The sequence below is a fragment of the Lithobates pipiens genome, unplaced genomic scaffold (genome assembly GCF_037356315.1).
Source record: "Lithobates pipiens isolate NorthernLeopardFrog02 unplaced genomic scaffold, aLitPip1_a1.2 Scaffold_23, whole genome shotgun sequence".
NCBI classification, from domain to species: Eukaryota; Metazoa; Chordata; class Amphibia; order Anura; family Ranidae; genus Lithobates; species Lithobates pipiens.
Window position 1 is genome coordinate 83,650,609 of NW_027507785.1, and position 20,048 is coordinate 83,670,656.

At 43.1% G+C, this 20,048-nt stretch overlaps 1 protein-coding gene and 1 long non-coding RNA gene across 12 annotated transcripts in view; one reads left to right on the forward strand and one right to left on the reverse strand.

Moving 5' to 3' along the window:
* The window catches only part of MAGI1 (membrane associated guanylate kinase, WW and PDZ domain containing 1), a 708,238-nt gene that overhangs the window by 424,873 nt on the left and 263,317 nt on the right, over positions 1-20,048 (reverse strand). The window contains exon 1 of one of the 10 annotated variants that reach the window (XM_077451964.1): positions 10,504-10,641. The exons of the other annotated variants lie outside the window; for them this stretch is intronic. The gene's annotated coding sequence lies outside the window, so the exon portion shown is untranslated. Of the gene's footprint in view, positions 1-10,503; positions 10,642-20,048 lie in introns of those variants that run through there. 10 annotated transcript variants of the gene reach the window in all.
* LOC143927698 (uncharacterized) overlaps positions 10,653-20,048 on the forward strand; it is an 82,969-nt gene continuing 73,573 nt past the window's right edge. For both annotated transcript variants that reach the window (XR_013262307.1, XR_013262306.1), the window contains exon 1: positions 10,653-10,889. This is a non-coding gene — a long non-coding RNA (uncharacterized LOC143927698). The remainder of the gene's footprint in view (positions 10,890-20,048) is intronic.

Here is a 20,048-nt window from a genome sequence, read left to right on the forward strand (position 1 = left end):
CATAGACACGAATGCCAGACTCGGTCCCGCCCCCCGCCACTCGCGTCATTGGATTTGATTGACAGCAGCGGGTGCCAATGGCTGCGCTGCTATCAATTTATCCAATGAAGAGCTGGGACCCCGTGGAGAGAGGGAGAGCGAGGCTCTGGCGACAGAAATACAGGGCTCAGGTAAGCAAAATGGGGGGGCCGTCACTGCCAGGTGTTTTTTTCTTCTTAATGCATATGATGCATTAAGGTGAAAAAACACAAGGGTTTACAACCCCTTTAAAGTGGAAGTAAACCCATCGATTTAAACAGTAAAAAAAAAAGGCATTGGCTGTGCTCTCAGCCAAACTATCAAACCATCCAATGGCTGGTGTCATAACGAATCTCATGTGCAGCACCATAGCAGTTGAAGATTAAACAGAGGCAAAGATGGCAGCTTCCTTGGCTGAAAACAATGGGGGAGTTTACTTCCACTTTAATGACATCCCAGTCTTAAACCCTGTACACACGATCTGAAAATCGTAAAAAAATTCCGCATTCGAACTGATTGTACGATAATCGGATCGTTAGTACAGAGCTTTCAAGAGTCAATCAGGACAGTTCATCCGATATTATTCTATCGGACATTTATGGAAATTTTTTTCGTACGATGGCAGATCGTACGATTTTAGTATAATCAGTACAGCTGTCATTCGAAAATGCAATACAAATGCTTTACAACACATTATATCACTTCCGAAATTTTTATTCTGTCGTACGAGAATTTTTGTGACTTTAGTAAATTCATCAGATTCGACGTGAGATTAGCATGCAAAAAAAAAAAAAATGGACGATGATTTGGAGCTAAGGAGCAAAGCCCAACCCCTGAAAAACAACCTAATTTTAACCAGTTGAGAACACAGGGCATGTTGAGTATAACCCGAAAAATCTTCTTGACCATAACACCTTTTTTCAAGTGGCCTCAGAATCTGCAAAGGTGCATTTAAGGTGGTCAGATGAGACTAAAATATAATTATTTGGCCTCAACACCAAACGATATGTCTGGCGGAAATCCAGTACAGCTCACCATCCAAATAACACCCTTCCTCCAGTAAAGCATGGAGGTGGTAATATCCTGTTATGGGGGTGTTTCTCTGCAGCAGGGACTGGAGCACTTGTCAGGATAGAAGAAAAAATGGATGACACAAAATACCATCATATTCTTGAGAAACATCTGCTGCCCTCTGCCAGAAGGTCCTCAATGGGAAGAAGGTTTACCTTCCAACATGACAATGACCCAAAGCACACAGCAAAAATGACCACACAGTGGTTGAATGAGAAAAGGGTGAATGTCCTTGCATGGCCTAGTCAGAGCCCAGACTTAAACACCATTGAAAATATGTGGAATAACTTGAAGACTGCAGTCCACAAACAGTCCCTATCAAATTTCACTGGACTTGAGCAGTTCTGCAAAGAGTGGGCAAATATTGCAAAGTCTAGATGTGCAGTAGAGACATTTTCCAATAGACTAAAGGCTGTAATTAAAGCAAAAGGTGGTACAACAAAATACTGACATGGGGGGGATGATCCTTTTTCCAACGTAGTATTTGTGTTTTTTATTTTTTTTCTTACATGTTGGTGTTATATCTTTCACTTGGACGTTACAAGTTGCACTAAATACAGCTGGATAAAAAAAAAACTGTGTCTGTCTTCATTTCAGACTGCAAAACAACAAAATGTGATTTTAAAAGGGGCGATTCCTTTCTATACACACTGTATTGGACCTAAATTTATGAAGAAATTGGATTTTTAAAAAAATATTGAATATGTTTTATAGCAGAACATGAAAAACACAGTTTTTGTTTAAAAAAAATGTCTGTCTTTTTTTTGTTTGTTTATAGCGAAAGAAATTAAAACCGCAGAGGTGATCAAATACCACCAAAAGATAGATCTTTTGGGAAAAAGGACACAAATTTTATTTGGGTACATTGTTCCATGACCACGCAATTGTCAGTTAAAGTAATGCAGTGCCGTATCGCAAAAAATGGCTTGGTCAGGAAGGGGGGTAAATCTTCCGGAGGTCAAGTGCTTAAATTCATTTTTTTGTTTACTCATTTTTTTTGCGCTGCACAAAATTGAACCCCCCCCCCCCCCCACAAAAAAAAAAAATCATAAATTTGGTGTCATTTTAAAAGGGAATAATTGTAGAATAAAAAAATATACTTATATTTATTTATAGTAACACTTTTTTTCTTGCATAAAAAAAAAATAATAATTTTTTGCAAGAAAATATCAACAAGACTTGTCAAAAGATTTGTCTTGAAAAAATGATATACAGTTTGTATTACTTTGGTATTTTATGTAATAAGTTATTGCTGAACAAACGGGTTCATAGCAGACATGTAAACATTGTTCTGGTTTATATGGGGTACAAAAAGAAGAGAAAAAGAGTTGTCTGGCGTTAGATTAAAATAAACATGAGGTTTTTTTTAAATGTATGTTTTTACTGGCATAGAGAGTAAAAACTAGCACAAAATAATGGCATGCAAAGAAGAAAAATATGTCTATTTAAACTGAGCTTCCTTGGTGCTGAACTGGATAAACCGCCCAATCCGGGGATACAGAAAACCAGTCACAAGTTGCATAACGAGTCGAAATGATCTTTTTAGTCTTGATCTACAAATACACAGAGGCAAATTCATGTCCTACAAACCTCTGTGGGTTGTAAACTGCAGCACCCGCTTATGTCTACATTACACAATGCTGGTGGTTGGAACTAGAAGCAGTACTAGCAAAAGTGTGCCAGTTCATCGAACATGCTGAATATGGAAGGGTGTGTGACACATTGGTACAGGAAGCTCGAAGGTAAAAAAAAATAATAAAATCTGTGAGCTCTCTTGCCCATGCCTACACCATCTTGCTGGCTTCTTCCAGGTGCGGGATCTTCAGCCATCTTGATTGACCATGGTGGGATGACAGCCCCCCCCGATAAACGAAATCCTTCATATATACTAATTTAACTGGTGAATCACACATAGTCTCAGCACTAAATGAATCTTCTAGAGCAGGGGTCTCCAAACTGTGGCCCGAGGGCCAGATACGGCCACTTGCTAGCCTTTATCTGGCCCTTGGGAGACTATATCTCCCACTGACACCAGCAATGTGACATTGTTCCTCCCACTGATACCAACGATGGGACACTATTCTTCCTACTGATACCAATGATGGGACACTATTCTTCCTACTGATACCAATGATGGGACACTATTCTTCCTACTGATACCAACGATGGGACACTATTCTTCCTACTGATACCAACGATGGGGACACTATTCTTCCTACTGATACCAATGATGGGACACTATTCTTCCTACTGATACCAACGATGGGGACACTATTCTTCCCACTGATACCAACGATGGGGACACTATTCTTCCCACTGATACCAACGATGGGACACTATTCTTCCCACTGATACCAACGATGGGACACTATTCTTCCCACTGATACCAACGATGGGACACTATTCTTCCCACTGATACCAACGATGGGACACTATTCTTCCCACTGATACCAACAATGGGACACTATTCTTCCCACTGATACCAACAATGGGACACTATTCTTCCCACTGATACCAACGATGGGACACTATTCTTCCCACTGATACCAACGATGGGACACTATTCTTCCCACTGATACCAACAATGGGGATTCCTTCCCCACGGATACCAATAATGGGTCACTATTCCTTCTACTGACCACCAGCCCTAAGGCCATATTTATTTTCACTGGTGCTGGGCCTGGAACATTTTCTACCCCTGATGGCCACAACGGGGCCCTCCTAAAGTCTGAATGACAGTAGACTGGTCCTTTGCTTGAAAAGTTTGGAGACCCCTGTTCTAGAGCAAGCTGTCCTGCATCAATGCCAGTTGCAGGGATAAAATGAAACAACACCGCTAGGCAGGGGCGGACTGACAACTCATGGGGCCCCCGGGCAATAGGAGATTAGGGGGCCTCGAGGCAATCAAAGATTATGGGGCCACTCAGTATACACAAACACACACACACAGTTTACAATCACACAGTATACAGAGACATGTTTCTATTGGCTGAGAAGGTACTGGAGAGGTGGGGCAGCTATAATCTCTGGATTTTTAGACCAAAAGGATGTCGGTAAGGCACGTTTCAGAGACAGATGTAAAAAAAAACACAGATTTTTACATACTGTCCCTGGTTTTACTGAGGCTGGCAACCCTGATGGGGCCCCCTAGTGGCCCGAATGGTCAGTCCGCCCCTGCCGCTAGGGTTGTTGGAGCCATTGCAGAAAGTTGGAAAAAATAAATAAATAGGCCATGTAAATTAGTCCTTTCTCACTATGGTTAACTGTTCCTTTGGGTCCCAAGCCCTATTCCATAGGAACTATGGTTCTCCCATACATTGCAACAATGATGGTCAAAAAGCCTGAAACAGCTGTTTGCAGTTTGGGATTAACATGTAACTAAAGGCAAAACTATTTTTTTTTTGTTTTGGATAGAGCAGTGCTGGATTAAAACATCTAATAGGTTTGTATTGCTGTCTGTGCACTCATCAGGGAGATTCACTCTCTCTACTTGTCCTGTGTGTCTTTTATCAGTGAAAGTAAAAGAAAACCCCAAATTTTCAGTTGTCCACAGGAAAAATATTAGAGGGCAAATCTAATGTGGACACTAGTTCTGGTGACCTGGGGGTCCTCAAAGCATTCCCTTAATTTGCAGGGATTTCCTCACTTTTTGGCTATGGGACAGGAAATGAATGGGAATCCCCCCCCCCCCCCCCAAAAAAAAAGTTGTACCTACATTGAGGAAAATAATCATTTGATTTTGTAAGTTTTCCCACTTGCAAAGAAATGAAGGGTCTATCATTTTTTATATCATAGGTGTATTTTAAATGATAGAGACAGAGTATCAACCGAAAATCAAGAAAAAAAAAAAACACATAAAACAAATGTTATAAATTGAGTTGCAGTTCAGTGAGTAAAATAAGTATTTGATCCCCAAGCAAAACATGACTTATTACTTGGTGGAGGAACCATTTTTGGCAAGCGCAGAGGTAAGATGTTTCTTGTAGTTGGTGGCCAGGTTTGCACACATCTCAGGAGGGATTTTGGTCCACTCTTCTTTACAGATCTTCTCTAAAGCCTTAAAGCGGAGTTCCACTAAGATTATTATTATTCATTTGTTAATGGTTTACGTTCTATTAAACAGTTTAAACATTAGGAATAAATGCGATTACAGAAATCGCTGCTTAATTCAATTTTTTTATATTAATTACTTTGGGCTTGTGAGGCCCACTGGCATTCTCTTCCTCGATATGGTGATGTTGGTGACCCAGCATGCGCCCACCGTTCTCACATGTGCGCCATTTACACAGGGCGCAGGGAAAGGATTATATTGTTGCCATAACAACGGTCAGCGAAGGAGGAAGTGCCCGCCCTGTTATGGTTTATAGATACGAGATAAAAAAAAAAACACATTTAGCCTCAGAGCAGTTTCACTTCTTCTGGTTTCCAAATAACGCAATGATATCCCTTGGCGCTGCCCACTGACTCCTGCAAAAGAATGACATACATCTCCCAGGAGCACTAGCAAGCACAGGTGCCAAGGTAAATTCTGTCAATCGCCAGAGGGGTTAATCCTCAGCATTGTGTAAAAAGGCTGTTTTTATCCTGTATGCATAGATCCTCCCCTCAAGCACTGTCTATCTGGGTTAATCCAGCTAACACAGGCAGAGTAGCCAACCTGAACATGCTCAGTTGTGTCTTTTATGCTGGAGAGAATAATTACTTGTTGTTTAGAGCTAGCCAGGTCACATGATATTGGCATCACACATGTGGGCGTGTATACAGGCTGCAGTGGAAACCTCCACCTTCCTGAACTCTCAGCAATGGAGAAACTGTGCAGTTTATCACTGACCTGCCACCAGTCAGGATGTAGCCGAGAAGTTGATTGACAGCATGCCAGGGCAAGTTGCAGAGGTCTTGAAAAAGAAGGGTCAACGCTGAAAATATTGACTCTGCCTAACCTTAAAGCAATTGTAAAGTCTCACATTTAAAAAAAATAAGCATGTTATACTTACCTCCTTTGTGCAGTTGGTTTTGCACAGAGCAGCAAGTATCCACCTCTTGTCACAGAGCAGGGACGTGGATCTGTGCGTTTAAAAACACACAGATCCACATCCTGTCAGGGGATAGGAGACAGATCATGTGTTCCTTGTATATAGGAACACCGATCAGTCACCTCACCCAGTCAGTCCCCTCCCCCCACAGTTAGCATCACTCCCTAGGTAATACATTTAACCCCTTGATCGCCCCCTACTGTTAACACCTTCCCTGTCAGTGGCATTTATACAGTAATCAGTGCATCTTTATAGCCCTGTTCGCTGTATACTTGTTAATGGTCCCAAAAATGTGTCACAAGTGCCCAATTTGTCCGCCGCAATATCGCAGTCCCAATAAAAATTGCAGATCGCTGCCATTACTAGTAAAAAAAAAAAAAAAAGAAAATTATAAAAATGCCATTCATCTATCCCCCATTTTGTAGGCGCTATAATTTTTGAGCAACCCAATCAATATGCGCTTATTGCGATTTTTTTTTTTACCAAAAATATGTAGAAGAATACAAATCGGTCTAAACTGAGGATTAAATAATTTGTTTTAAATTGGGATATTTATTATAGTAAAAAGTTGCCTCTTTTTTGTTTATCGCGCAAAAAATAAAGACCGCAAAGGTGATCAAATACCAGCAAAAGAAAGCTCTATTTGTGGGGGAAAATGATCAAAAATTTTATATGGGTACACTGTTGCATGACCACGCAATTGTCATTCAAAATGTTACAGCACTGGAAGCTAAAAATTGGTCTGGGCAGGATGGGGTGAAAATGCCCTGTATTGAAGTGGTTAAAGGATTGGCTTGGTGCTTCTCTCTCCTCCTTTTGCTTACATTTATTAAATGCATACAGTTTTTGATATATGTTTATTGCAACACACAGAGCAATGATAGAGCATAGAATAGCCTGCAGCAATTTTATTTAATAATATTTAGTGTCAGTTTAAGACGATAAAAAAAAGGTTAGGATAGCTGCTAAAGGTTCCTATATAGAACTAACTATATGAACTGGTAGAATTTTCAGTGAGTTCCAATGCAAGTCATTTATCTGAAAGTCTTTTTGGATCTTACCCCTTACATTTTACCTACATGTCATGCCAAATTTTACATACAAATCTGTTTATTCTGCCCCTTGTGGCCATGTGGAAAATAGAAAATACAGCCAACGACACAATGCTAATGATAAATTAATAATAAATTATATGATAAGCCACATGGACATTTTTTTATTGTGTTTAATGTGTGCTTACAAGTCTAAGCTGACCACAAAATTGTCTTGAAAAGGGACAAATAGTAAAAAAAAATGTACTATGCACAAAAAAAGTTAATCGCATACATACAATAAGTAAATGTACTTGTTTGCCATGCTATATTTACATTAAAATCTATACATTTTGTCAGATCAATCTCTTTGACATATACAGTGTAGCCAACACCCATGCTAAATGACTGGTGAGAGAAAATCATTTACAGGATAATTCACGTTGATCTAAATAGGTTTATTGGATGTTTGCCTTGAGGCAAGAACACAATAACAGTAAAATGTAATAACACAGCAAAAAACAAACACAAAGGAAAGCATAAAGGTAACTCAAACACTAGAGGTAATTAAAGCCAGAGCTCAGCATTGATATTATATACATGAACAAGGGCTCATTCATGGGGGCTGCAAAGACAGGCACTTGAGACACTATTTTACTGCCCCCTGGGCACCCATCTAAAGGAGAGTATGCTGCCACTCAATGTCTCTGTACTTTACTTTTCATCAAAAATTACCCCCCCCCCCCCCCGCGTCATGTTTGGCAGGCAGTACCATCACTGACGAACACAAACCATTCAGGTGTCTGGGGCCCCTCTGCAACCACGTGCAATGTGTGCGGTCGTACTGCTGTGGCCCAATGCCCCCTGAAAAGCATTCCATCCTAATGAGGCAAAAATACAAAATGTAGGTGCCGCTCAAGTGGAGAGGTAAAGTCCAAATAGACCGCTGTGAGTGCAGGCAGACACAGGGAGCTCATCCTAGCTCTAAGCTGCAACATAAAAAAAAAAAAAAAAAATTCCTAAGCCGCACATCATGAAGCAGACCCACGTGCATTAAAGGGGTTGTAAACCTTTGTGTTCTTACACCTTAATGCATCCTATACATTAAGGTGAAAAAACACCCATCAATGACCGCCCCCCCCCCCCCGTTTTACTTACCTGAACCCCCAAACTTGACCCACGGGGACATGCTGTGTCTCTGCCCAGGGTTATTGGCTCTTGATTGGATAGATTGATAGCAGCACAGCCATTGGCTCCCGCTGCTGTCAACCAAATCCAATGATCTGGTCTGGATTTAGGGGATGATCGACACCCTTTTCATTTTCCAGTTTGGGATTGACCCTCCGGATGCAGCTGGCACAGATGCCTTCAGCCTTTGCGATTTTAACTTGCCGCCCAAATTCACACCCTTTCCAGGAACGACATGTCTACTTGGACGAGCCAGTCAAGATTGGGCGCTCAGTGGCTCGCTACCGCCCCGCGCAGAATAACGCCACTCCGAGGGGGTTATCAGATGTGGGCAGGAGCCTCAAGAGCCACTGGGGGACCCCAGAAGAGCAGGTTCGGGGCCACTTTGTGCAAAACAAGCTGCACAGTGGAGGTAAATATGATATGTTTATTTTTTTTAATGTTTACCTTTACAATCACTTTAAGTTAAATAAATGGCAGCCTTAGCCCAGACTTCAGCCAGGCCACGCCCCCAATGTGTTTTGCTCCACCCCTTGGAGCTTAGCCATCTATAGCTATCAGCTATCTTTGTTGTCTAGTGAACAGTCCCCACATCTGTTACAGCACTTATTAAAGTGTATCTACAACCAAAATCATACAGCTCTGAATACGGGAAGAATCTGTCAGATTTTTATTACTTTCTGTGCCTGCATTAGAAAGCTTCACTCTCACCATTTGTCACCAGAACTAAGGTAAGGAAATACGTAAAATTTTTGTGTTGTCACCAAAACAGGATTAGAGGGGTGATATCTCACTGGGGACAGCTGTCTAAGATGGGATTTCTATCACCCAAGCTGTCCCCTCTGCTCCTCCCAAGACCTTCTGCTCCCTTGTCATCAACCCTGTCCTCAGGGCCCACTAACAGGCCAGGTTTTATGTATTACCTTGGGGAGATGCGGACTACAATACTGCAATCACTGAGCAGCAAATGATATCACCTGTGATGGTGGGCCCTGAGGACAGGGTTGATGACCACTTCTCTAGAACTCTCTACCTCAATCTGTCCGGCCATCTCCTACTCTGGCTGCCATTAGGCAACCCCTGAAAACTCATCTCCTCAGTAAAGCCTATCACTCCTCCAACTAACTGAACTTTTATCACTTCTATCAGGTAATTCCCCCTCCCCCCCAAGTTATAACCTTTTGTACCACTTGCCCCACCCTATTCGATTGTAAGCTCTTATGAGCAGGGCCCTCTTGTCCCTCTTGTATTTAATAGTATTGGAACTGTCTCCCTTTAGGCTGGGTTCACACTAATGCAAATTTCTCCGCATTCAATTCGCATGTCAGGATACTGTGACCGCTCTCAATGGAGCCGGATCACACCCCTGCGGGACGGCTGTGGAGCGGTTTGGATGAATAAAGACACCAGTCCATCCAGTTCAACCTGAGTGAGTGTCTACAATTGTCCCTATCCCTGTACATTGAACACTCACATTGGTCCCTACAGAGGCCAATTAACCTACCTGCATGTCTTTGGATTGAGGGAGGAAACCAGAGTACCCTGAGGAAACCCACGCAGGCACAGGGAGAACATGCAAACTCCAGGCAGGTAGTGTGGTGGTTGGGATTTGAACCAGCGACCCTTCCTACTGCTAGGTGAGAGTGCTAACCCCTACACCACTGTGCTGCCCTCAAACCTCAAAAAAAAAAAGAAGATTAAAAACCATAACCTAGAAGACCAAAGGTATAATGAGCTAGTATGCATCGCAGTCCTGTGCATCTTCTGGTCCCTTTCAGGTCTGAATCCAGCCAAAAAATCCGGACCCGATTGGCCCCGAGACGGAGAACAGGGACAAACCGGACCCCCGCTCCGCACAGCAGTGCGAACCCAGCTTTAAATTGTAAAGCACTGTGCAAACTGTTGGCACTATATAAATCCTGTATAATAATTTAATTTTGGATAGATTTTCTCTCTTTTTTTAGTTGTATCTACAAAACAGAAAGTGAAGGGAAACTGAATGGAAGACACAGAGCAAACAAGTCACATCATTTCCTGTTCTATGCAAAATAATCTTTAAAATCACTAGAGATTCTCTTTAGCCAGTGACCGAAATAACAAAAAGATCTGATTTATGCCAGAAATAATAAGTAACACAAAAAATAGACTTTCAGCAAACTCACCGGTGAGCGTCTGGAGCGGCTGTATGCTCAATCACGTAGAATTCTTTTCGGCATAGTACCTACTGAGCGCTGAGCACGTGCCTGCCTGCAGCACGGTGCTCTGATAAGAGCACACTGACAGTAATTTCACAAGTTGAGGAAAGTTCAACACCTTTCCAGAGTCTCAGGTATTCACGCCCCTCGTCTAACCTGTCATTATAGGAGGTATGTCAGCGCTGAAACAAGGAAGTTGTGCCAACAGAAACAAGACGACGGAGGTGGAGGTGTGCGCACATTCCGCCTTTTGTTCCCAATGAGAGAAGGATTTTGACCTCCTATGGATTCAGTGAGACAAGTTAATACGGTGGTGAAGTGTGAAGATGACGGTGACTTGTCTGAGCCGGCAGGTAAGTCTGCTGTGACTTCACCGTTCTAGGCTAACATTTAAGGAATTGTTCTGAAGGCGTCCATAAATTAAGCTGGTCACCTCTGATACTATTTTGCTCCCAAAAGTAGAGTACTGCAACAAAAAGATTTTGCAAGTAGTAAGTTGCAACAGAAGTCCTTGTCATTGCTTGCAGAAGATGGACAATCTCTGTAAATTAGTTACAGAATGTTTTTTTTTTTACCTTAATGTGGTTCTAAACGCAGAAGTTTTATCTTAAGGTGCTGTTTTTTAACTTAATACATTCTATGCATTAGGATAAATAGCACTGTGTGCAGCAGCCGCCCCAGCACCCCCTAATATTTACCTGAGCCCCATCTCTGTCCAGAAATGTCCACAAATCCCTCGGCCGGCCGAGACTCTCCCTTCTGATTGGCAGAGACACAGCAACGGTGCTGCCATTGGCTCCCCCTGGCTGTCAATTAAATTCAGTTAGCCAATCAGGAGAGAGAGGGGGCGGGACAAAATGGTGGCTCTGTGTCTGAATGAACACACAGAGCTGCAGCTTAGCTCGGGCGCCCCCATAGTAAGCCCCTTGCTGTGGGGCACGAAAAACAGGAGGGAGGGGCCAGGAGCAGCAAAGAGGGACCTGAGAAGAGGAGGATCGGGGCGATATCGCCGATCACCGGCGGCTGTCATCGGTCCCGATCAAGGAGAGCAGCCGCATGCTCATCTTTGCTACCTGTACCAACTAACAGTGCCACCTAACAGTACACACCAGTGCCATCTACCAGTGCCCACAGTGCCACCCATCAGTGTCAACTACCAGTGCCCATCAGTGCCATCTTACCTGTGCCCATCAGTGTCACTTACCAGTGCCCATCAGTGCCATCTTACCTGTGCCCATCAGTGCCATCTTACCTGTGCCCATCAGTGTCACTTACCAGTGCCCATCGGTGCCACCTAGCAGTGCCACCCATCACTGCAATCTTATCCGTGCCCATCAGTGCCGCCTTATCTGTACCCATCAGTACCTCCTTATCTCTCCCCATCAGTGCCATCTTATCTGTGCCTATCAGTGCAGCCTATCAGTGCCCATCAGCGCATATCAATGAAGGAAACAAAATGAACTGTTTTCAAAGACAAACTATGAAACATGTTTTTTTTTCCCATCTTTTTTTGTTTAACAAAAAATAAAAACCCCAGCGGTGATTAAATACCACCAATTGTCATTCAAAGTAGGTCAGCGCTGAATGCTGAAAATTGGTCTGGACAGGAGGGGGGGTTAAGTGCCCAGTAAGGAAGTGGTTAAACCATGAGAAAAATGTGTTGATATCCCCAGTATCCACCACCATAAGTGTCGCTTTAGACCCACTCCCATCAGGTGGAAACTCACCAAATTTGTCTACCCTGTTTCCCCGAAAATAAGATCTAGCGTGATTGTCGGTGATGGCTGCAATATCAGCCCTACCCCTCAAATAAGCACTACTCTGTTTCCCCGAAAATAAGCCCTACCCTGAAAATAAGACCTACAAGGATTTTAACTAGGGCTTATTTGGGGGGTAGGGCTTATATTGCAGCCATCACTGACAATCACGCTAGGTCTCATTTTCGGGGAAATAGGGTACCACTCTCATGGTTAGGCTAGTAAGCCATCAGAATCAGTTTTTCAAAGATTCCTTAATAAGCCAATCCATTTCTCCACAGCTCCTTGTAGAAAAACATGTATTTCATATGTGTATTTAGCTGTGAGTTACACCATAACCAATAGGCAAGTCTACAGTACAAAGGTATGTCTCTCCTTTCCTTAAAATTAGAACTTTAACGTGGTTGTAAACCCTTTACAACCACTTTTTACTACAAGCAAACCTATAATTAGGCTTACCTGTAGCTACCCAGGAAGCAGGTTTAGAAAATATTCCTTGTATTTGCCGACGTCATTGGCACATGCACACTTAAAGAAAAAGTAAAGGGAAAAAAATAAAAAAATAAAAAACACACCCTGAAAGGCAAAGGCATAATGAGCTAGTATGCATAGCATACTAGCTCATTATGAATAACTTACTTGAGAACGAAGCCCCGAAGCGGTCCTCCGTCTTCCTCTTCGCCCGCTGCCATGTATCCCGGAGCGACTTCTGGGTATTGCGGCTCCGGCGCTGTGACTGGCCGGAGCCGCGATGACGTCACTCCTGCGCGTGCGCGTGGGAGCCAACACTCACGGCATATCGACGCAATCTGCGGCCTGCCCAGTGCGCCTCTGTCTGCGGCGCATGCGCCGTAGACAGCGATGGCTGTCTTCGGGTAAATATCTCCTAAACCGTATAGGTTTAGGAGATATTTCTTGGACCTACAGGTAAGCCTTAATCTAGACTTACCTGTAGGTCAAAGTGGTTTGTAAGGGTTTACAACCACTTTAAGCAAACTCAAGCAATAGCACGTATGTGCCGTTGCTTCAGACTTTGGCGTTACCAGCGGCGAATGTGTGGGAGTGACGTCATAGTGGCTCCAGCCAATCACAGCGCCAGAGCCGCAATACCCAGAAGTAACCCCCGGGAGCGATGTTGGCCACCGGAGTGGTGAACGAGGACTATGCTATGCATACTAGCTCTTTATCTTGCAGGTTTTTTTTGGGGGTTTTACAACCACTTTAACCATAACGACTTGATTAAAAATCAAAAAAAATTAAAAATGTTCTTTAGCAAGAAACTCAAATTCCACATTGATAATGTAATTTTTAACATGTTTATGTGCTGCAAATTGCCTCTGGCATTTCTCCTTGCTGGAGGCTGCCATTTTACTGAAGCCCAGAACCCCCAAACAGCAGTAAATCATTAGGATGTCAACAGATTGGCCTCTAAAAATTTAGCACAGTGCCTAAAAATAGAGAGCAACTGAGCATGTGCAGAGCAGCATGAGACAATTCATTGCTGCATTTTAAACAGTATAGGCCAGTTATTCTCAACCAGGGTTCCTCCAGAGGTTGCTAGGGGTTCCTACAGCATTGGGCAATTTCTGCCTCTCAGATAAGTTCCCACTGACACCATTGATCTTTTTAGCTATCTGTAAGGCGGTAATTCTTCCCAATGACCACAAGTGTAAGGACCATTCTTCCCACTGAACATCACACTAATGTATCATGAGTTGTAGACAGGCGGCACAGTGGTGTAGTGGGTAGCACTCTTCCCTAGCAGTAAAAAGGGTTGCTGGGTCGAATCCTAACCACGGCACTACGTGCCTGGAGTTTGCATGTTCTCTCTGTGCCTGTCTGGGTTTCCTCCGGTTTCCTCCCACACTCCAAAGACATGCAGGTAGGTTAATTGGCTTCTGTCCAAAATTGTCCCTGGTATATGAATGGGGACCTTGGATTGTGGGCTCCTTGAGGGTAGGGACCAATGTGAGTGTGCAATGTACAGGGATAGGGGCAATTTTAGACACTCACTCAGGTTGAGCTGGATGGACTGGTGTCTTTATTCAACCTATGTAACTATTTCTAATTTTTAGCAGAGGTTCCCTGAGACCAGAGAACTATTTCAAGGGTTCCTCTGTGTTGAAAAGGCTGGGAAAGGCTGGTCTAGGCACTTATTTTTTAATGTTTTGCTATACCTGCAAAAGGGGCCAGCCTTCATTTTCTGACTAAAGTTCCACTTTAATAGTCCAAGGAGAGCACCTTATTAGAGTAGCCAGATCTGTTATTGAAAATGACAGGCTGTAAAATATCCCCCTGCCCTTGCGTGAATTCCAGGAAGCCAGGGCATGGACTATCTGTCTTCGTGGCTGATGAATGGTACGGCTCACATGTGGCAAAGAGAAGGTTCCCTGTGTACATTGAGGAAAGCAACACTTAGAAATTAGGTGCGATTTCCCCTTATTTTCCCAATTTCTGCAGGGCTCTATAAATACTTTTTATTGCACGACTGACCATTTGCCATAGCCAGTGTAAGATGAATTCGAGAACGTTCCTTAAAGAGCCTCAACACCTGGAATTCTTTTATTCCCCAACATAAGTGGTTTCATTGGGATCCCAGGCGGCTGGGGTTACTCTTTCATTAGGTATGGAGCGGGGCTGCCAGCAGCTCCGGTGTTGAATGAGGACTTTTTAGCAGCACCTGGATAGCAACAGACTTGCCTTCAGTGTTTGATAACAATGTCCACGTCCCTCCCTATGAAATGTAACAGCTGCCATCCCCTGGAAATTATACGTGACGGCCATGCCCCCCAAGGAGAAAGAGTCCTTGTAAAAAAAAAAAAGTGTTGCTACTGTGCAGGTGTTATTTATTAGTGTGCCCAGATTTATAGAACGGTTACCTTAATGCATGCAGAATAACAAAACTTTCTTGCTCAGCGGCTACTGAAGCAATGTTCCAACAATGAGCAATGACAATCCAAATCGAATGCACACTTATGTTGGGGCCATAAACGCAGAGATAAACTACAGAATGATTGATCAAATCTCTCATCTCAGTCAAAATTCTGTTTGACAATTGTTCAACGCAAGAAAGAAAAAGATCAATTTGCTGCTAGGTCTTTTCTTTATTTTTTTAAGAAGATGATGTTCTATTGATGGAAACGCACATTGTGTAATGGATTTCTTACTAAATCTAAAAAAATAAAAATCGAAAGAATTTCTCTACATAACAGAAAGCTGTGAATACAGACGTTCAAACCCTGTGTGCAACCTCTGTCAAATCTGACCTGGCATGTCCCCGACCCCATGTGTCATTACTGTATCCTGAAAGGGTCAGAGGAGCCAAATGAGGCTCTGAAAAAAAAGGGTATCTACCCTCGAAACACGTCACCCATTTTCAGTGTCTTTACAAAAGAGGAACACCAGGAAAACACGGGGGGGGAGGGCGCATCATCAATATTTTTTTTTTACAATTAAAAAGCCAAATACAAACTAATATAAAATCAAAGAGCTCATCTGCAGCCATGCCACATTGGATGGAAGCAGTCCATCAGAAAAATAGTTTGAGAAAGGAGCCAACAGGAGTTTCCAAAACACGTTTCCATAGCAACCAGCCACCCCCCCAGGTGAGACATCACATTGCCAGAAACCATTATATCAGGCCGAGACAGAAGTGCAGTTAAAGCACACTTGTTTAATAATAAAAGTAAAAAGAACAAACTTAGCCAAAGTTCAGCAACTGGAACGGATAGCCAGACAAGCCAAACGTGAGGGATCAATGTAGTGTAACAGCAAGCAGGATCTGGAGCAGAAGGGATGTCAGCAAAGCAAGTCTTGAACAGGAACGCAGGAGATAGTTTCTGTGATGTGACCAAGGCGAAGGCAGAGCTCCTCTGGACTGGACGGCTTAAGTAGGCAGGACTGACGAGCAGGATATCATCAACAGGTGAGTAACTGTGGAGAGATAGGAGCTGGCATTTAGCCGACAGCTGAGCGGCCAGCTCAGAGAAGGAAGAGCTGAGGACAGCCTTGACACACATCCTGCCTTGTGTCCCACAGTGGCTCTTCTCACTTCCTGGAACATTGGCCTTGGTTTCCTCACTGACAACACGCTGTTTGCTGTCACAAGTGGCTCTTCTGGTGGACGACTTCCATCTAATGTGACATGGCTGCAGATAAGCTTTTTGATTTTCTTATTTTTGTGAGTTGGCATTTGGCTTTTTAATCGTAATAAATCTATTGATGCTGCACTTAGAAGGTGCCCCTTTGTGTTCCTCTTTTGCAATTTCAGAGATTTGTTCCCGTCTCTGGTGGAGCTGCTTACTGTAGTACATCACCCTTCTTATGGTATTTTCATAGACTTCTTATGAACATTTTATGAACTATCTATGCTACAGCGTATCTTCACATTTATCTAAGGGGTAGAAGCTTACTCATGTGGATGGTGCATTAGCATTTGCTTGCGCCACAATTTCTATTGTTGTTTGTGCATTTGAAGTGTCTTCCCCATGCTGGTATTTGTGCAGGGCACCAGGCGATGCGGGGCACTGTGAGTATTGATGCGCTTGATATCACATGCTGTTTGTGAGTACACATCTGTTTTATTTCTGAAATAAAAAGGTAATGCACAAGACTGGTGCGTCCTCTCCTCTGTTTTGGTGTTTTCAGACAGTGTTGCTACTTTGAAGTCCTATGTATGGGTGAGGTGTGTTCTTAGACAGAAAAAGACTTCTAACTGTCTGTTTTTTGACACAAAGGGCACCTACTTCACCTTTACTAATTGTCCACGAAGGACTGATACTTAACACTCTCATCAGACAAATAGGTATTTATTCCTGACAGTCTGCTCCATAAAACCATTTCATGCTTCATCTTTAACAAAAACAGTGGTGGGAAAATAAACTTGGTATCTTGGTGTGAGATTCTGGGGTTGGCATCAGCAACCACACAAGCTTTGACTTTTAATTCTGATCTGTGCTAAGACAAAAGAAAAGGATCAATTCTATCTGGCTGCTGTAGGACACCCCCAGCTTTCTTGTTAAAGCGGAGGTCCACCCTAAAGTTGACCTTCCGTTCATTGGAATCCTCCCCCCCTCTGGCGCCACAATTGGCACCTTTCAGGGGGGAGGGGGGTGCAGGTACCTGTACAGTACAGGTATCTGCACCCACTTCCGGGATGGCTCTCTGCGGAAAGGAGCGTAGATTACGCCCCTTTCCGAAAGTCCCCCGCTGCCTGCTGGGAAACACAAAGATCCCAGAGGCAGCGGGTCCATCCTCATTGCGCAGCGTGACTCGCGCATGCGCAGTAGGGAACTGGGAAATTAAGCCGAAAGGCTCCACTTCCTGATTCCCATACCCAAGATGGCGGCAGCACCCGAGAGACGATCGAGAGATTGGCTTCGGGTGCCGACATCGCGGGCGCGCTGGACAGGTAAGTGTCACTATTTTAAAAGTCAGCAGCTGCAGTATTTGTAGCTGCTGGCTTTAAAAAAAAAACGCGGACTCCTGCTTTAAAGTGAAAAAAAAAAAAATTCAAGACATGTTCCAGAGAAAGACACAAAAGTATCCAACTGAAATTAACCTTAAACTACGTAGATGGTTTTTTTAATGTAAGAGTGGCAAGGATGTGGAATTCCCTTCCAAAGGCGGTGGTCTCAGCGGGGAGCATCGATAGTTTCAAGAAAATATTAGATAAGCACCTGAACGGCCGCAACATACAGGGATTTACAATGTAATACTGACATCTACTACTACCTACTATGTAAAATGCTGGTAAACTATGCCACAATATGTGTTTATTTATTTATTTATTTATTTGGTGGGGGGACATTCCATAAAGTTTTGGGCCTGCACCATAAAAAGGAAAAAAAAAAAAAACTGATAACAGATTACATCCTTCCCAGGCAGCCATTGCCATAAATGTCGTTCCAACCAACTCTGGTCTATACCAACAATATCCTATCAGCTACAAAATGTGTTCTTAGCACCCTCATATTGATTTGTAGCATTCAGTGCAGGCATTTCACTTCAATCTGCAACACCAAGTACACACATAGGTTGATTTACTAAAACTGGAGAGTTCAAAATCTACCGCAACTGTATATGGTAGCCAATCAGCTTCTAACTTCAGCTTCTGCAATTAAAGTGGATGTAATTCCGAAAAAAAATATTTTTAATTAAGGCTTGCACCTTGTACAGTATAGGATCTCATGTCATCTATGCCCAGTCTTGCCACAACTTAATCCAGCTCTGAGCAGTCCTCTTATCTTTTTCAGCGAGATAAAAACAGACAGACAGAGAAATAGAAGTCAATTTCTCCCCCTTGCTGTGAGTGACAGGTGATTTACATATCTCACGTGCAAGCCTGAGACAGGCAATAAGTGTACTTAAGATCCCCTCCTCCTTTCTTCTCCAGCTCTCCCAGGATTGGCTGCTCCACACCTCAGCATGATTGGGCATGCTAAAGTCATGTGGTGACTTTTCTGGGTTTTGATTGGATGTTAGTGATCATAGTAGAAGTTCAGTGTAAGAAATACACAGGAGAAAATGCATGTCGATAAGGGGAGTGTAGAGGTGGGCGGGGAATCTACCGACATCACAACTCCACCCACTGAGCCCTGGAAAACAGACCCACCCACAAAATCTGCAGATTTTCAGGCCTCATAACAGACAGAGGGGAGACATTTGACAGGTAAGGATACATGCAGAAGGCATGTATATCCTTAAAGATAACCACTGTGGCAGTAGTTTAGAAAGGATGAGAGTGGCTTTACATCCACTTTAAGCTTTGCCAAAAAAAAATAAAAAATGGAGGCCAATTTCTACACAGAGCTGCATCAGATTTTGCACTCTCCAGTTTTAGTAAATCAACCCTATAATCTGACACGATACCCCATATGTACTAAAGGGAGGAAGTTGGCCATACACATTCAGATTTGTTTTTCTATAACACTATATAGAGTGGATGGACAAATCCCCCATTGGAGCCATTGTATTCTGACAGTTGGCAAAAGCAGCTGTCAAAATACCCAAACAATGCCTGCATCCGATTGGACGTTAGCAGACATTGTTTAGCTGACAATTTTCCATCCAAGATTTTTCAGTTGAGCAGGAAGGGTCCAACAGGGCCACACACTGAGCAAACTTCGGCCAGTTCATCAGATATATGACCAGCTTTAATCTTCCCATGTTTACTGATCAACCTGCTAAATGTAATGTTCTGGCAAGTTCACAGGGCGAGCCAGCAATGGCTAAATTCATTTTTTTACTGGCTGATTACAGACTGAGGTTCTGATCAGTGTGAGTGTGATATGGATCTGTACAATGGATAATCACAGGGTGAGGAAACAGAGGGTCTGAGCGGTGTGTGTTGGATTTTTACACCGACGGATCAAAGAATGAAGGAGGAGATCCTGAGCTGTGAGAGTGTGATTGACTTCATCTCTGAGTGATCAAAGGGTGAAAAAGCAGCTGCCCTTAGCTAAAGCCTGGTACACACTATCAGTTTTTTTTTTTCGTTCAAACCAGCGAGCTGAATGATTTTTTTTTTTAGAGATTGCTGTACTAATACAAGAGATGTTAGTACATCGATTTCCTACACTGTATTGTGTTCTAATGGGGGAACTGTCCTCCCACCGGAACATACTGGTCAGTGCTCGCAGCCATTGGCTGCCAGTGGTGATCGGATTCCGGTTGGATGTTTGTTCAACAGAAGCTGGTCATAAGACAGCTGTACACATGGGCTGAATATCAGATGGTTTCTACAGTACGGCTGAT